Source organism: Lygodium microphyllum, chromosome 27 (assembly GCF_053477565.2).
Source record: "Lygodium microphyllum isolate KBCC chromosome 27, Lygodium_microphyllum_v1.1.10, whole genome shotgun sequence".
NCBI classification, from domain to species: Eukaryota; Viridiplantae; Streptophyta; class Polypodiopsida; order Schizaeales; family Lygodiaceae; genus Lygodium; species Lygodium microphyllum.
Genome location: NC_141161.1, coordinates 108,110,638 through 108,126,012, shown reverse-complemented (window position 1 = coordinate 108,126,012; position 15,375 = coordinate 108,110,638). Strand labels below are relative to the sequence as shown.

At 43.8% G+C, this 15,375-nt stretch overlaps 2 pseudogenes; both read left to right on the top strand.

Moving 5' to 3' along the window:
• The first annotated feature begins 1,604 nt into the window (after positions 1–1,604).
• On the top strand, positions 1,605–15,038 carry LOC148012696 (alcohol dehydrogenase class-3-like; annotated as a pseudogene).
• LOC148012697 (large ribosomal subunit protein uL29y pseudogene) lies at positions 14,042–14,413 on the top strand (annotated as a pseudogene).
• Positions 15,039–15,375: the final 337 nt, after the last annotated feature.

Here is a 15,375-nt window from a genome sequence, read left to right as displayed (position 1 = left end):
GGTGCTGTTAGGAACACTGCAAAGGTGGAGCCAAATCAATGATGCTTTTGAACTAATGCATACTGGACAGGTTTAGGTGCTGTTTGGAACACTGCAAAGGTGGAGGCTGGATCAATTGTTGCAATATTCCGTCTAGGAACAGTTGGCCTTGCGGTTGCAGAAGGTGCCAAAGCAGCTGGGACATGGATTGTGACCTTTAACGGCTGAAAGAACTGAAAAGCAACAGATGATAATCTAGGAACCGTAAGCCATCTCAATATCAGTAAATAGTCATCATGATGGAACTTGAATCAGAAAATTATCCATGATCTTCCACTTTCTTATTCATCAATGAAGACCATACTTTTGGAAATTTTCTTTGAAAAGTATATATGATCTATGCATTCGAGAGGTTGCTCGGATTTCTTCATCTTGAATCTTGAAACTCTTATTGACAGAAATAAAACAGAGTCCTGACATTATTTTCTCATCTTGTTTATTCATCTGTTCGATCTTTTATCCTGAAATTTATCAAGGTCTTCTGAAGACGCGACTTTGCTTTCACAAACCCTTCGACATCTTTGGTCGTGAGCTGACGAAAAGGAAAAAAAAAGCTCGGATGCAAAGGGGAGTGAAGTTCCTCAAGTGCAGATGCAAATGGGGGGAGATCTAAAATTCTAAAAAAAATGATCTTGATTGTGAAGACGAAGAAGAGGATTGGAGGGGGAGCTACAAGGAGTGCAGAGAGAGGATTGGAGGGGGAGCTACGAGGAGTGTAGAGAGAGGATTGGAGGGGAAGCTTTTGAGGGAGAAATTGGCATTTGGAACAGGACGGCACGGTACTCTGCGACTGAATAGGACTCGTTTTTCTCTACGACTTCAATGAGCAGTATTAATGGACTGGAAGGAGGAGGTGATTGTGCAGAGGACGTCGATGCTAAATACAATGTGAAAATGATGTCGTGCTAGGAAGACAAAGCAGAAGAACGGGCATTCTGGGGAGAACAAGGAAGTATTACGCGAATCTGGGAGAAAGGAAGACGGACTGAAACGCCTTACGAAGCACACTGTCAATCTGAGATTAATGGGAAAGAAAAGTTGCCCACGGGGGGTGTGCTCCTGATTGTCTTTGAGACTCGGTCTGATGCTTTAGTCCAGATGGCAGTGATGGAAGAGCCAATTTGAAGGGTGTTAAAGCGACTTGCAGGGCCGGCTGAAGGAGTTGAAGGCGGAGCTTGCTCTGCTGAGGGTCGCCAAAGTCAGCGGTGGTGCTCCTAACAAGCTATCCAAAATGAAAGTAGTTAGGCTTTCTATTGCCCAGGTTCTTACAGCCTTGTCCCAGAACCAGAAAGCTGCACTTCGTGCTGCTTACAAAAAGGCAAAGCGATTGCCTCTTGATCTGCGCCCCAAGAAGACTCGGGCTATTCGGCGCAGGCTTACCAAGCATCAAGAAAAGAAAGCCTTGGGAAACAATTCGGAATAACAGAATTTGTCAATCCAAAGGACCACGAAAAACCTATTCAGGAGGTTATTGTCAACTTGATTGATGGAGGAATTGACTACAACTTTGAGTGCGTGGGGAATGTCAAACTGATCCACTCTGCTCTTGAATGCTGTCATAAGGGATGGGGGACTTCTGTAATAGTAGGCGTGGCAGCTGCAGGCCAAGAGATATGCACCCATTTTTTTTTACTTGTGACTGGGCGAGTTTGGAAAGGAACAGCATTTGGTGGCTTCAAAAGCCGCTCACAAGTGCCAGTTTTGATTGAGAAGTATTTAAACAAGGAGATAATGGTTGATGAGTACATTACACACAACATGCTACTTGCTCAAATCAATGATGCTTTTGAACTAATGCATACTGGACAGGTTTAGGTGCTGTTAGGAACACTGCAAAGGTGGAGCCAAATCAATGATGCTTTTGAACTAATGCATACTGGACAGGTTTAGGTGCTGTTTGGAACACTGCAAAGGTGGAGGCTGGATCAATTGTTGCAATATTCGGTCTAGGAAGAGTTGGCCTTGCGGTTGCAGAAGGTGCCAAAGCAGCTGGGACATGGATTGTGACCTTTAACGGCTGAAAGAACTGAAAAGCAACAGATGATAATCTAGGAACCGTAAGCCATCTCAATATCAGTAAATAGTCATCATGATGGAACTTGAATCAGAAAATTATCCATGATCTTCCACTTTCTTATTCATCAATGAAGACCATACTTTTGGAAATTTTCTTTGAAAAGTATATATGATCTATGCATTCGAGAGGTTGCTCGGATTTCTTCATCTTGAATCTTGAAACTCTTATTGACAGAAATAAAACAGAGTCCTGACATTATTTTCTCATCTTGTTTATTCATCTGTTTGATCTTTTATCCTGAAATTTATCAAGGTCTTCTGAAGACGCGACTTTGCTTTCACAAACCCTTCGACATCTTTGGTGAACCCGACGTGAAAACGTCGCAGAAATTTCAGGATGGGAGATACTTCAGCCTCTATTTCAGCTTCCTCTACAACTCCAGCTGCGTCTACTTCAGCTCCATCAATGACTGCTACGTCAAGTACTTCAACGGAGGATCTAAAACAGATTTTGCAGAATATGTCCATGTGATGTATATGCAGCTCCAAAATCAGCAAACACAAATGTATATGCAGCAGCAACAACAATTGCATCAATAGCAGTTGTCTCAGCAAAGGCAACTCTATTCGGAGCAGGAGAATGCAAATAGCGCGACTAAGGCTATTGAAGCAGTTGAGAGTGAGAAGAAGCTATTTGACGGGCGTAATGTTTCAGCATATTTGAAGACATATGAGATCAAGATGGGGTTTTTTGGAGTTCCTGCTGGACTTATGAGTAAGTACTTCCTTTGTCTTGTCACACCTGCTTTGAGGACAAAAGTGAATGATCTTTTTATTCAAAATACACATTGGCAAGATTTTAAGAAGGCCTTGAAAGAAGAATACTTCCTTGAGGACTTTGGTATGGCTACTCGGCGGTCATTCCGTGTAATATTTCCGCACACTGCGTACCGTAAATATTAACTTCCCGCAAGCCGTGTAAACCCTGTGCAAGGGTATCCCCTACTTCGAAATTATTGGAAGCTTAATCCACACCATGCACGCTAAAAAATGAGGCCTCCACATTGTAAATTAGAGGCAGGGGTTGAGGACCGTAAAAACCGTGTGGGAACACCCTTTTTTTTTGAAGGGGCAATTGGATAAATTCAAGGCAAATTTCTTTAATTATTATCCCTTCCCCCAGCCGATGCATGGCTGGAGGAGAGGGAGTGTGGGGGGGGGATGGCCAAGGAGGAGTGAAGTCGGACTACATGAGGGGGAGTCCTCCACGTGTGTGGAGGTCCTCTTCCCCACCCCTCCCAAGACCTATATAAACACCCCCTAGTTAGAGGGTGCTGAAAGGTGCCGGACGTGAAGGGACAGGAGGACGGGCTGTGAGAAGGGGTGAGGTCGCCGTGGAGAGGAGGTCGTCGTGCAGGAGCCGCCGCGCTGCTGCCCAGTCCGCCAGTCACCAGCCGCCCAGTCCGCTAGCCGCCATAGCTGCCGCCAGGCCACCTCAGTCCGCCGCCGCCGCTGAATTTCGACTCCCCCCTCGACGTTACTGCAGGAGTCCAGAAGCTTCTTAAAAGCTTCTTAAGAAGCTTCTAAGAGGGGGGACTTCCTTAAGCCCCCTTCCCACTACATCCCCCATAGACCCATTCATACCCCCCTCCCCGGGACTTTGAAGAGGAGAAGGTGAAGCCCATAAAGACCTCCCACAAGACCCTTCGAAAAAGGCTTTTCACAAAAAGACTTCAAAGCCCACAAGCCATCCGTGAATCAATTCCGTGCCAAAAGAACTCATAAAGCCCTCTTCCGCAAGCACCATTTATCCAAATCCCGTAAAGGAATCTCCTACGTACAAGGGAAGAAGGCAAAGGTCGGGAGGTTGCATGCCAAGGCAAGTCAATTCGTAGACCGCAAAGGCTACCCAGAAGCCAAGACCACGTCCACGATGGCCCCAAAAAGATCACAAGGTACGACTACGGGAGGTTCATCTCCGAGTATACAAGTGGATATCTCCCCGAGCCCACAAGTCCAGGTTCTTTCGAGTTCTTTTCGCATAATGAAATGATTAGGCGTGCTTAGTCATAAGGGAGATTGCATTTTTCGCTTATTTTAATGCATGTGGTAGCGTTAAAAAATACATTCGATAAATTATCTCTTTAGACATTAGACAAGGTTGTTGCATGTCAAGAAATGGAAACGGTTACGAGTCCAGAGTTGTCCGCCTTAGAAGACTAGCTGCATGTTGCTATTTTGGTACATTGTCAAAGTAGTGAGTCTAAACACATATTCTTAGGGCAAAAGAAATGAAATTGACGAGTGCAATTGGTTTCTAGACATGGTAGGAATAAGCGTGCCACATATTAGGCAACATCTTCCTTGTAATGATCCACGAGGAAAAGTTAGCATCCATAAGATAGTATCCGAAAAGAAATAGAGGAATACGAAAATGATCTTATGGACTTGCAAGTGGCATGTAAAATGGAATAAGTTAACGCTAGCTTTAGTTTTGTATGAGCTTCATTGACTACATTGTAGCTAGGAGAATATTGCGTATTGCATAGTCATCATGCTAAAATGTCATTCATCAGGAGCCGCATTTAGGAAAGGTTGCAAGGTTCGTCAAAGCATAAGATTCTAAAGTATCGGCAACTAGGTTGTAGGCATGATTATTTGATGTAATTCCTAATAGGACCTAGGAAAGTTAGTGTTCAGATTATCAGGCATTTTTACCTTACCAAGGAAGGATAAGGGTTATTGTGAACCACGTGAGGTGTAGAAGCAGTGAATCGCATATTTACGCGTATTGGTGTAGTTGTAACTATTGTTCTCCATTAGATTTAGTTTATTACCTTTAGGGAAGGATCATCCTTGTCGCAAGACAAGTATATTAAGTTGTCTAAGTAACCTAAACCACAAGGGATTCATATGGGCATGGCTCAGTCGATATGATAGGTATCCCAAGTGCTAACTAGGGTTTAGTGCAATTAGAATTCGACCTAGTTTTACACTTGCTGCCAAGTCAAAACCGCAAACCCAAAGATATTACACACATTCACGAAATGTCGAATCAATTGGATGCTCATGCATAAAATGATCTAAGGTTTTATCCTAAGGATCATTCGTTCTCCGACTGAGTTGGAAATTCCTAGGACCATGGGCCAATATAATTTGGAATGGGTTGGGTAAGAAGACACCCTAAACCCTGCTACTCGCTTGAAGTTAATTCCGTGACCTGAATACGCCATTCAATGGGTGAGATGATCCCGTGGAATAGATACAACACATGAGCAAAAAAAGTTGCAACATCACATAGACTTGAGATTTGTCCACGGGAGAGTTTTGTCATTTCTTGAAATGATATTGGCAAGTTATTGCGCTAAGATAACTTACAAAAGGGATGGGTAATCATCTTGTTACATCACTTTTCTTGGGGGAATAATTGCCAAGGAAAAGGAAAGTTAGGTATTTGCCTGGGAGCAAATGACCAGCCAATAAATTGAAGCGACATGGTCGCTGGAATCTACCATAACAAAACCTAAAGTATTGGTAGGGTATGACCCTAACCCAAGAATGATAGGAATCTTGCCAAGTTGCAATTGATTCCGGAGCGAATGCGGGTTGCATTCGGAGAAAAGGAGTCACTCCTTAACAGTTTGCCAGCTAAACGATCACTGGAAATTGATTGTGCTTGTAACAGTTTAGAAAGCACTGTTTGCATTGTTTGCTCAATGAACTAAAGGATGAGAATATATCTAAATACTTCAGGTTGAAGGCCTGAAGGGAGAGGCAGCTTCAGTTACCCCCGACTGCCTGCCTGACCCTAACCAAGGGGGTTGTTAACCGTGCCGGGAACGTGGACCGAACCCGCCGTGAGAGGTCTTTCCGTTGAGCTCTACTTGGAGCAGGAGGACGCTTGGGTGCCAGGGGGGGCTCTAGCCGTAAATCCCTCGCCTTCCGGGTCCTGCACAAGAGGCTAACGTGACTCGGGATTGGATCTCGAGGCCCGCATACTAGTCTACGGGCGGAAGCTTGGAATAGTGATCCCTGGTGGATTACTGGATAGCCTTCGGGCGGATTATGAATACGCCTACGGGCGGGAACTCCTTGTATTTCAAAGATAAAAGGATAAAATGATAATAAAGAAGTTGTTTGGCATTGTTTTCTTTATGTCCTGTGATAAGATTACGTGAAGGAACCAGTGCATAACAGGGCTAATCAAAGAAGCTGTTTGTATATGTCAAACTAATGTGGTAGGTAATTACATAACTAAAACAAACCGAGGAAAGTGCGGAGGATGGACCATGGGTCCGTCCTATGGATGGGTGGTCCCGGTTAGCCGGGAACTTTTCTCAAGGTCTTCAACGGACAGAGGATGATCGTCATCTCCAAAACAAGTAACGAGAACGATGACTTAGAATTAACTATTACCCGATTCACGCTATTTTAGGGGAACAGAATGGGACTATGCCTTATGGCAGAGAGGTCGAGCCTTGCATCCCTCTCGTTTCCCATTCTCCTTGAACGAAGTGCAGCATGAATCCGCTTCAGACCAGGCGTTTCTGCGTAAAGTAGTTCGATCAGGTCTGACGCTAGTCGCTGTTAGTAAATGACCAAACAATTCCGGTCGATCCTAAGTGGGAAACGGCCAGGACACTTCCGTTACGTGGCAGACGCGGAAAGTCCTAGATTGCAAAACCCGCAACATTCCATGGGAGTGCTGGGTGGAGTTTTCTAGACAACCTTTCCGATGGACTGCTAAGACGTGTCCTAGAGGATTCTAGTGGACACGTTACATTCCGAGAGTGGGTCTACATGCCAAACAAAGGTCTCGCTGCTTCGGAGTTGATTCGAGAATTCGAAGAAAGGTATAGTCAGCTTGATGCCATTGAACAAAAGCATTGGATGTTGAAAAAGTTGAGCTTTTCTTGCAAGCTGCAGATCCTGCTCTTCAAGAAGAATTGGGTGAGCTTCTTGAAGATCGCACGAAGCCTATGGGTCTTAAAACTGATTGGCAGGATGCTCAGGATGCAGTCTCGACTTTGACCAAGAGGAGGATATGGAAGACTCGCCTACAGAATGGTTCCATGACACCTACACCATCATCAGCTCCTATGCCTACTTCTATCCCTATTATTTCTTCTCCTCCTCAGCCAGTTTCTTGGCCTATGCCAGTGCCTACTGTTTCTACTCCACCTATTCCTCCTGTTCCACGACCGATGCCTACACCTTCTGCTCCAAAACCATCCGCTCCATCGGTGCCTACCTCTATTGATGACATAATCAAAGGCATCACAGATTTGACACTTGAGTCAGTCAAAGCGGAGTTAGTGGGAAAGTTGAAGGAGCAGTTTGCTTCAACTGTGCCTACTACTTCTTCTAGTGCTCCCAGTGCACCTAGGAGAGATCAGAGATGTATTTGGTGTGATAGTACGGAGCATCAGCATTGCAGGGATTGTGACTCTTTCCAGGATGCAAGGAGGCAGAATTTGGTATATTGGGGGCAAGATGGTAAGATTTGGTTGACTGAGACAGGAGCTCCACTTGCTACCAACTTTGGTAAAGGTGGAATGAAGAAGTTAGTGGAGGACATGGCTGCGCGTACTTCTTATGTGACAGCTAGAGGTGATGCTTCTGGATATGGAGTACAGATTGAGAAGGGATCAGAGACTCAGTCCGCACTATGGACTTATGCTATGGAGACTGCAAACAAGGGGAAAATTCAGCAAACTGTTTTGACTAGCGCAGGCTCTAGCATCAGATCAGAGACAGGTTGGGACTCGCCTGTTGACAGGTACTCTATTTATGCTTATTTGGCTAAATCTCATGGTGCAGATGTACTTGTTGAGGAGAAGCGTAAGAGGGATGAAGAAAATCCAAGTGCAGCTAAGAAGACTAGAGGGGGTGAGTTTGTTACTCCACTTACTGCAGGACCGTCTTCAAGACCAGGGCCAGATCGACAGATGGAGGATGCTCAAAAGAGAGAAAAGAGGCAAGAGCCTAGAGAGAGAAAGCAGCCAGGATTCAGATTGATGTCCCATTTTGAGACATCTACAGACATGAAGAAAATCTTTAATGATAAGATACTTGGCAGTGAGGTGACTTTCACTATTTCTGAGATTTTGGGCATCTCAAAAAGAGAGTTTCAGGATCAGTTTCAGGAGGTCCTGAAGAGGAAAAGACATGCATTGGCTACCACTGATACACAGGGAGTTTTGATTGGGGAGTTGAATGAGGATGAGGATGAGGTTATGGTTGATAATGCTTCTGTTTTTCTACAGGTAGAGAAGAGGGTTCAGCCTATGCATTATGCTGAAATTGATGAGCCTGTTTTGATACCGCGTAGTCACTTTTCGCAGAGCCATTGGGCTAGGGCAACTACAGAGACGATGGTAAAGATTAGAGAGAAACAGGTGCCTTATGTTGCATTGGTTGATCATGGTTCAGAGATTAATCTCATAGTTCGTGGAGTTTATGAGAGTAACAGATGGCCTATGGATGTAGAGCATGAGTGGTGTATGAGAGCCGCCAATAACACTGCAGGTGATTTGTATGCTGCCTGTCCTAGTGTTAGGGTTTCTATTGGTGATGTAGAGGAGGATTTTCATTTCTTTGTGCAGGATTCATGCTCTTATCCCATAATTCTTGGTCAGCCATTCATTACAGAGATGCGCATGGAAACTAAGGTCATGGATGATGGATCTGCTTATGCACGGATTCGCAGTAAAGATGGTATGAGAGCAGTTCAGTTTATGACTGTATGTGTGAACCATGTTAGAAACAGAGATACTCTCAGAGATGCACCCTTGCCCACTGTGAGGGATTCGGGTTTTCATTAGGTACCTCTCTTTCGCGAGACGATGGTGGTACAGAGGAGAGGAGATTGGAGTTCTCGCCTCCTAGCAGCAGCAGTGTTTTCTCCTCCGGTTATGTTGGGATTACAGCAAACACTTCGATGAGCTATCAGAAGACTTCTAGGTTGCCTAGAGCTGCCAGGCAGTATATATGCAAGAAGGAGAAAATTTTGAAAAATGCAGGAATTTTGGAGGATGATGAGCACATAGATGGTATGTATGACAATGTGATTTGTGCTGATACGATGACAGAGATGGTAGATATGCTGAAAACTGATATGCTGAATTGTCACGGTAATGTATTAGTGCAGTCCCTGGACATGTTTCATGAAATTGCAGATTTTATGTCACAGATTGAGTCAGAGGCTGAGGTAACTCAGCAAAAAGTGTTGAGTGCTGAAGAAATTCAGCAAACAGAGTTTCCAGCTGGTTATGATCACCTTTCAGAGAGACAGAGGGCTGAAAATTTTCAGCCAACAGAGTTTACTGTTGAAATATTTCAGCATTCAGAGTTTGGGGCTGTTTCTATGCAGTCCATAGAGCAGAGGGCTGAGAATATTCAGCCATTGGAGTGCAGAATTACTGATTTACAGCAAGGTTTATGTAATGCAGAAGAGCATAAAGAAGCCAGGGTTGACACGAAATACAAAACTGTGGATAAGAAGGTGAAGCCGGTTGCTGTACCGCTTCCATCTGACAGTGATTAGCAAATAGAGAGGGCTGCTAAACAGCAAATTTTGAGGAATCCGGAGCATATTGGTCATAAATTTTCAGCAGAGACTCTTGCTGAATTGAAAATTGGAAATGGTGATTTCTTGTTACCCATGGAGAAGCAATGCTTTCAGGAGATGCTTGAGCGTCATGGAAGGGGATTTGCTTTTGTCCCACATGAGATTGGATGTGTGAATCCTGATATTGTTGCTCCTATGGTCATTTTTACTATTCCTCATATCCCATGGAATCTCCGACCTATTCCAGTGCCTAAAGCACACTTGCCAAAATTAATTGATTTATTGAATGAGAAAATCAGGATGGGAATCCTTGAGCCTTCATCTGCACCATACTCAAACAGGTGGTTTACAGTTCCAAAGAAGAATGGTACTCTTCGATTTATTCAGGACATGCAGCCAGTGAACAGAGTTACTATCAAGAATGTTGGTATAGGTCCAGTTGTGGATGAGTTTGCAGAGGCATTTGCTGGACGTGCCATCTATTCTTTGGGTGATTTGTATTCAGGATATGATCAGTTTCAGCTGGCTTTGGAAAGCACGGACATAACCACCATGAGAACTCCTATTGGGCTTGTTAGGATGTGTACCTTGCCTCAAGGTGCCACTAATTCTGTTGCACATATGATGAATGCCATGCATAAGGTCCTTCGTGATTACATACCTCAGCTTACTATGCCTTTCTTGGATGATGTGCCCATTAAGGGGTGTGCAGAAGAAGAGAAGAATGAGAGCTTAAATGAGCAGGGATGTAGATACTTTGTGGCTGATCATATTTCAGCATGTGAGAAGATTTTGGCCAGGTTAGAAGAATTGAACTTGACACTTTCAGGGCAAAAATCTATTTTTGGAGTGAATGAGGTTGTTATTGTTGGCCATATGTGTGGATATTATGGCAGGAAACCCTCACCTGATAAGGTGAATGCTATAGGCAAGATTGCAGAGTATTGTTCTACTACTTCGGAGGTACGGAGATTCATTGGTGCTTGTGTGTTTTATATGATTTGGATACCTCATTTTGCACACATAGCAGATTGTTTGTATCAACTGCTTCGAAAGGGGCAGAAATTTTATTTGGATGAGAGCCACACTAGAGCCATGCGGAAATTGAAGAAGTTATTGCAGAATGCTCCTACTCTCAGAAAAGCGGATTATAATTGTGATAGGCCTATTGTATTGACAGTTGACACTAGTCCAATTGGCATAGGTTGGGCTGGTGGTCAAGATGATGCAGATGGAAATAGGTATGCTATTCGGTTTGGGGCGAAAGTCCTAAACGAGAGATAGAGGAGATATCCGCAAATCAAGAGGGAGTAATTGGGGATTGTCACGGCTCTCAAATGTGACAAGGAGTACTTTATTGGAGCTTCAGTTGTGGTAGAGACAGATTGCTTGCCATTGATTAGTATGATCACGAGTTGCTCTACTCCGGATATAGCCATGTTGAGATGGATTGCATACATCAAGTCATTAAATCCGGAATTTAAACACATAGCAGGGAAGGATAATCCAGTGGCAGATATGTTTTCTAGAGCCAGATATGATGATGAGGAGACTCTACTTGCAGAAGAGGATGATGCAGAAATTTCTGCCCCACTATGGTTGATCATGTTTGTCATGTCTATGATATTGTGGTTTTCACAGAAGAACTCTATGTTGGAGATTGGTTGCAATTGGCAGGTACCTTAGTACACTAAGCAAAAGAGATGAATGGACAGATGAAGAGTTCAAGAAGATCAGAAGGAAAGCCTATGGTTATTTTCTCAAGGACGGATTTCTTTGGAAGCATCCGAAGAAAAGAGGCAGATTACCTTTGCGGGTTGTCTGCGATAGAGAGACACAGTTACAGGTGATGAGGGAGTTTCATTAGAGTCCTTGGGCTGGTCATAGAGGAGTATGGGCTACTTATGAGAAAATCAAGGAGAAATATTGGTGGAAAGGCATGTATAGAGATGTTTCTCACTTTGTTGAGACTTGCAGAGACTGCCAGATGTATTTAGTAGTGCGTCATCGAGATGAGCTTCATCCGACCTATCCACTATGCATTCATTATAAGTGGGTAGTTGATTTGGTTACCATGCCTATGGGTCTATGGCAGATGAGATACATTGTTTTGGCTAGACAGGATCTTATTAATCATGTTGAGGGCAAATCTTTGAGAACGAAGACCACTAGTGCAGTGTGTAAGTTCTTATTGGAGGAAATTTTCTGTAGGTATGGTTGTGTGGGTAAGATCACTGCGGATCGTGGTGAATTGGATGCAGATGAAGCTAGGGAGTTTTTCTCTCAGCTAGGAATCAAATTGGCTCTAACCATAGCATACAATCCAGAGGGAAACGGAAAGAGTGAAAGAGGGCATCCGCCGATAGTGAAAGCATTAGCCAAAGCATGCAGAGGACGGATTGGAGAATGGCCGAGACTTCTACCATTTGCTTTGTGGGCTGATCGTACGACTCATAGTGTTACCACAGGATATATGCCTGCAGAGTTGATGTATGGCCAGAAACCTGTTATGCCGATTGAGACTTGTGCTTTGACTTGGTCAGTTTTACCTTGGCAGGAGGATTTGACGAGAGAGGAGCTCTTAGCTCTTCGGATTCGACAGTTGGAGAGGAGACTAGAGGATATTCAGCTAGCTATTGACAGGTTGAAGGTTATTAGACTAAGGAATAAGGTCAGGTTTGACAGCAGGCATCGCTTGCGGCCTAGAGCAATAGAAGAGGGAGATTGGGTATTGGTCTTTGATAGCAGCCTTGAAAATCAACATACTGCACTTCAGAAGATGGTGAAAAGATGGTTTGGGCCATACATAGTCAGACATGTCTTTGATAATGCAACATATGAGCTGACAGAATTGGATGGAACAGTGCTTAGAGTGCCTATTGCTGGAAAAAGAATCAAGATTTTCAAGAAAAGAGATGATGAGGATTATGCTTTGGAAGAATTTTCAAGAGAAGAGCAACGACAAGAAACTCCAATGGAAGAGACAGATGATATGACATATAATCTTGTTGATCTACCGGAAATGCATAACAAAGAGATTGATCTGTTTGTGGATCTTGATGATAATGATCATGGGTAGTTGGCCCATCTGGAGGATGCGCAGGATTAGAGGCGGTGGATGTCGTATTGCTATGCATTCAAGGTGTGAAAACCACCCGAAAGTTGTGTGTGCGATTTGATACTTTGTGCATACTTAGTTGTTGTGATTACATTTATTCTCTGCGTATGAGTATAGTAGCGAGCATGAAGGGTTGCTTTCAGTCTATGTTGAACAGGGTCAAGGAGAGAAGACATTACAACTATTCAAACAAATGCACGAGGAGGATATCTCTCTTTGGATAGTATCACACTTGTCTGTGCTTTAAAAGCTTGTGGCAACATGGTGGCTGTTGATAAAGGCCAGTAAGTCCATATGGAAATTGTAATGAAACATCTTGAAAATGACATTTTTATTGGCAACACTTTGGTTGACACGTATGCCAAATGTGGTTCCCTTTCCGAGGCGTTAAACATTTTTGACAGTCTGCCAGTCCAAGATGTTGCATCTTTTAATGCAATGATAAAAGGATGTGGCACAAATTTAGATGGTAACCTGGCCATAGATCTCTTCAGCGTATGCAAGAAAAGGGGGTGGAACCTGATGTTGTCACGTTCACATGCTTGTTGGGTGCATGCAGTCATGCGAATTTGGCATGCGAGGGCCGATATATTTTCAAGTTGATGACAAATAATTACGGCATTACACCCACAGTAGATCACTTTACTTGTTTGGTTGAACTTCTAGCACGATCAGGATATCTTGGTGAGGCAGAGAGAATTCTGGAAACGATGTCTTCCTCACCTTCTAAAGATATGTGGATAGGGGCTTTTTCTGGGACAGGGGAGCCACGCTTTGGGGGAAGGTTTTTTTTTCGGAGTAGTGAGCTGACGAAAAGGAAAAAAAAAGCTCAGATGCAAAGGGGAGTGAAGTTCCTCAAGTGCAAATGCAGACGGGGGGAGATCTAAAATTCTAAAAAAAAAGATCTTGATTATGAAGATGAAGAAGAGGATTGGAGGGGGAGCTACGAGGAGTGCAGAGAGAGGATTGGAGGGGGAGCTACGAGGAGTGTAGAGAGAGGATTGGAGGGGAAGCTTTTGAGGGAGAAACTGGCATTCGGAACAGGACGAGACGGTACTTTGCGGCTGAATAGGACTCGTTTTTCTCTGCGACTTCAATGAGCAGTATTAATGGATTGGAAGGAGGAGGCGACTATGCAGAGGACGTCGATGCTAAAGACAATGTGAAGATGATGTCGTGCTAGGAAGACAAAGCAGAAGAACGGGCATTCTGGGGAGAACAGGGAAGTATTACGCGAATCTGGGAGAAAGGAAGACGGATTGAAACGCCTTACGAAGCACACTATCAATCTGAGATTAATGGGGAAGAAAAGTTGCCCACGGGGGGTGTGCTCCTGATTGTCTTTGAGTCTCGGTCTCATGCTTTAGTCCAAATGGCAGCGATGGAAGAGCCAATTGGAAGGGTGTTAAAGCGACTTGCAGGGCCAGCTGAAGGAGTTGAAGGCAGAGCTTGCTCTGCTGAGGGTCGCCAAAGTCACCGGTGGTGCTCCTAACAAGCTATCCAAAATGAAAGTAGTTAGGCTTTCTATTGCCCAGGTTCTTACAGTCTTGTCCCAGAACCAGAAAGCTGCACTTCGTGTTGCTTACAAAAAGGCAAAGCGATTGCTTCTTGATCTGCGCCCCAAGAAGACTCGGGCTATTCGGCGCAGGCTTACCAAGCATCAAGCAAAGAAAGCCTTGCGAAATAATTCGGAATAACAGAATTTGTCAATCCAAAGGACCACGAAAAACCTATTCAGGAGGTTATTGTCAACTTGATTGATGGAGGAATTGACTACAACTTTGAGTGCGTGGGGAATGTCAAACTGATGCACTCTGCTCTTGAATGCTGTCATAAGGGATGGGGAACTTCTGTAATAGTAGGCGTGGCAGCTGCAGGCCAGGAGATATGCACCCGTTTTTTTTAACTTGTGACTGGGTGAGTTTGGAAAGGAACAGCATTTGGTGGCTTCAAAAGCCGCTCACAAATGCCAGTTTTGATTGAGAAGTATTTAAACAAGGAGATAATGGTTGATGAGTACATTACACACAACATGCTACTTGCTCAAATCAATGATGCTTTTGAACTAATGCATACTGGACAGGTTTAGGTGCTGTTAGGAACACTGCAAAGGTGGAGCCAAATCAATGATGCTTTTGAAGTAATGCATACTGGACAGGTTTAGGTGCTGTTTGGAACACTGCAAAGGTGGAGCCTGGATCAATTGTTGCAATATTCGGTCTAGGAACAATTGGCCTTGCGGTTGCAGAAGGTGCCAAAGGAGCTGGGACATGGATTGTGACCTTTAACGGCTAAAAGAACTGAAAAGCAACAGATGATAATCTAGGAACCATAAGCCATCTCAATATCAGTAAATAGTCATCATGATGGAACTTGAATCAGAAAATTATCCATGATCTTCCACTTTCTTATTCATCAATGAAGACCATACTTTTGGAAATTTTCTTTGAAAAGTATATATGATCTATGCATTCGAGAGGTTGCTCGGATTTCTTCATCTTGAATCTTGAAACTCTTATTGACAGAAATAAAACAGAGTCCTGACATTATTTTCTCATCTTGTTTATTCATCTATTCGATCTTTTATCCTGAAATTTATCAAGGTCTTTCGAAGACGCGACTTTGCTTTCAC